This window comes from Lynx rufus, unplaced genomic scaffold (assembly GCF_022079265.1).
Source record: "Lynx rufus isolate CCGP_SWC_20201006 ecotype Redwood Valley unplaced genomic scaffold, mLynRuf1.p SCAF_2, whole genome shotgun sequence".
NCBI classification, from domain to species: Eukaryota; Metazoa; Chordata; class Mammalia; order Carnivora; family Felidae; genus Lynx; species Lynx rufus.
Window position 1 is genome coordinate 116,911,256 of NW_025814834.1, and position 3,680 is coordinate 116,914,935.

Sequence of the window (3,680 nt, forward strand, 5' to 3'; positions counted from 1 at the left end):
TTACTCCTTGGAGGCCATATATACCATAAGGTCCACCACCCAGGTGCTGTAGCCAAATTCATTGTCATACCAGGAAATGAGGTTGACAAAGTGGTCAAAGTGGTCACTGAGAACGACGCCAGCCCCAGCATCAAAGGTGGAAGAGTGAATGTCTCTGTTAAAGTCACAGGAGACAACCTGGTCCTCAGTGTAGCCCAGGATGCCCTTGAGGGGGCCCTCTGATACCTGCTTCACCACCTTCTTGATGTCATCGTATATGGCATCTTTCTCCAGGTGGCAAGTTAGATCCATGACATTGGGGGTGAGGACATGGAAGGCTACGCCAGTTAGCTCATTCAGCTCGGGGCTGACCTTGCCCACAGCCTGGTGGCACCAGTAGAAGGATATGTTCTGGGCAGCCCTTCGGCCATCACACCACAGCTTCCCAGAGAGGCTACCCATGGTCTTCTGGGTGGCAGAATGGCATGGACTGTGGCCATGAGCCCCTCCATGATGCCAAAATTGTCATGGAACACCTTGGCCAGTGGGGCCAAGCAGCTGGTGGTGCAAGAGGCATTACTGACAATCTTGAGAGAGTTGTCATACTTCTCATGGTTCATGCCTATCACAAACACGGGGGCATCAGCTAAGGTACAGAGATGATGACCCTCTTGGCCTCACCCTTCAAGTGAGCCCAAGCCTTCTCCATGGTGATGAAGACCCCAGTGGACTCCACAACATACTCAGCACCAGCATCACTCCATTTGATGTTGTCAGGATCTCGGTCCTGGAAGATGGAGATGATGGGTTTTCCATTGACGACAAGTTTCCTGTTCTCAGCCTTGAATGTGCCACTGAATCAGTCATGGGTGAGCTTGATAGAAATAATAGAACTGCATTAGCTGTGGGTGGAATCATACTGGAGCATGTAGACCATGGAGTTGAGGTCAATGGAGAGGTCACTGATGTTGAAAGCAGCCCTGTTGACCAGGTGCCCATATAGCCAAATCCATTTACTCCGACCTTTACCATCGTGTCTTCGGGACACGCTGGCACTGCGCCAGAAGATGTAGCTGTCTGTAGAATGGGGAGGAGTAGAGAGTCCTGTTTTCTTTCCTCAAAGTGTAAACTGGATAATTTTAGCACAAAGGTAATTAATTTTCTAGTCTCCTGTATTCTATTCAGGGTATTCTTCATCTCATTTTTGTGTATTTCTTGGGCAGAAGGGTCAGTCATAAGTGAGCTATTTCAACTATGGAAATAATGTTATTTGTTACTAAACCCCGAGCACAAAGTTAATCACTTGGGTAAATTAACAGAGAATAAAACTAACATCAGTATCATCCTAAAATTCAGAGCCTTTTTCTTTAAGACTAAACAAGAAGTTCCTCAGAGAAACGTGAAACAGCTAACGTTGAGGGCACATAAGGCTAAGAGAGGGTGACTTTAAAACCTGGAGAAGGCACTAAGCTTCCTTATTCTGCTTTCATTTCCCTTTTCCATATCATTCAGGCTATGTTTCTTCATCTGTGATGGAAAGGAAGCAGCATTCTACATAAGATTTAGTACTATAGCAGATTTCTTTGTTTTTAATCTCTCTATAGATCTTCTTCGGCTTATGATGGGGTTACAACCACACAAACCCATCATAAATTGAAACTATTATAGTTGAAAATGCATTTGATACACCAAACCTACTAAACACCATAGCTTAGCCTTGTCTACCTTAAACACACTCAGAACACTTATATCAGCCTACAACTGGGTAACATCCTCTAACACACACAAAGCCTATTGTATAATAAAGTGTTGAATGTGACCTCATCTAATGTCTAATGTAATAAAGTGTTGAATAGCCGATGAATACTGTACTGAAAGCGAGAAATGGAATGGTTGTGTGGGTGCAGTTATAAGTGCCCTGGTGGTTTACCCTCGTGACTGTGTGGCTGATGCCCTGCTGCAGATGATGTGGAGTATCGTACCACACTTCACCAGCCTAGGGAAAGATCAAAATTAAAAATCTGAAGTAAGGTTTCTACTGAATGTGTATCACTTTTGTACCGTCATAAAGTTGAAAAATTGTAAGTCGGGGATCATCTGTGGCAAAGTAAACTTGCAACTGCCAGGGTGGCCCATTTCAAAGAAACCTACCATACAAAACCCCAGTTTACAGCGTTAGAGTGTTGCAGGATGATTTTGCTTTTATAATTTTTTTTTAAATTTTTTTTAACGTTTATTTTTGAGACAGAGTGAGACAGAGCACAAATGGGGGAGGGTCAGAAAGAGAAGGAGACACAGAATCTGAAACAGGCTCCAGGCTCTGAGCTGTCAGCACAGAGCCTGACACAGGGCTCAAACTCATGGACCGTGAGATCATGACCTGAGCCGAAGTCGGACGCTCAACCGACTGAGCCACACAGGCGCCCCAGATTTTACTTTTATAAAATGGATTACGTGTACATGGGGTAGACCAGGTAATGACATGCTCCCTTAATGTATTTAAATACTATACATTTTTGTAGACTTATACATACCAGGAAAACAAAATCTGCAGAGAAACTTGAGACTAAAAGCCTCAGGGGGAGGGAAAAAAAAAAAAAGAAAGAAAAAAGGCCTTAGAAACCACTGCCAAATGGGTTATGAATCAGAAGTGAAGATAAAGCATGTAGAAAATTATAATTAGGAAAATCAATCCAACAAATATTCCTTAGTTATGGCCTACATATGTGTTAAGCCACAGAACAATACAAAGATGAGTAAGATAGGATTCTGTATTCTCAAGTTAGCTGGTGAGATAAAACTATCTTATATGGGGTGCCTGGGTGGCTCAGTCGGTTAAGCATCTGACTTGGGCTCAGGTCATGATCTCAGGGTTCGTGAGTTCGAGCCCCGCGTCTGGCTCTGAACTGATAGCTCAGAGCTGGGAGCCTGCTTCGGATTCTGTGTCTCCCTCCCTCTTTCTCTGCCCCTCCCCTGCTCTCTCTCACTCTCTCTCTCTCTCTCCTCTCAAAAAATAAACAAACATTAGGGGCACCTGGGTGGCGCAGTCGGTTGAGCGTCTGACTTCAGCCAGGTCACGATCTCGCGGTCCGTGAGTTCGAGCCCCGCGTCGGGCTCTGGGCTGATGGCTCAGAGCCTGGAGCCTGTTTCCGATTCTGTGTCTCCCTCTCTCTCTGCCCCTCCCCCGTTCATGCTCTGTCTCTCTCTGTCCCAAAAATAAATAAACGTTGAAAAAAAATTGTTTAAAAAAATAAACAAACATTAAAGAAATAAAATGAAAACAATCTTATGTAATAAAATATGGAATAAGTTCAAACTCTGGGGTATAATTTGCAAGTGTCATAAAAGTATGTAGAAAAGAGGAGTGGGCTAGAGAAGGCTCCATGGAAAGGCAGTGCTTGCAGTAGGTCTTACAAGACAAGAGAAGTCAAGAGAAGACAACACGAATGACCACACAATGTGGGAGGCCCACAAGACCAGCCTGACCAGAGCAGAGGTTGAGTGTTAAAAATCTGTTCTAAACTGAGTAAAATGCTCAAGTATGGGCCAGATTATGAGGAAACGCAGCACACCACAGAAAGTATTGGATTGGCAAAAAATGGCATGACAAAAATGTGTCTTAGAAGTACAAGGTAGACTAGATTGAAGGCTGTTGAAATAATTTACATCACGTCAGTAAATACTTAGTACCTACTACATCA

The 3,680-nt window shown here is 43.9% G+C and overlaps 1 pseudogene; it reads right to left on the bottom strand.

Moving 5' to 3' along the window:
- Positions 1–1,011, bottom strand: LOC124516183 (glyceraldehyde-3-phosphate dehydrogenase-like; annotated as a pseudogene).
- Positions 1,012–3,680: the final 2,669 nt, after the last annotated feature.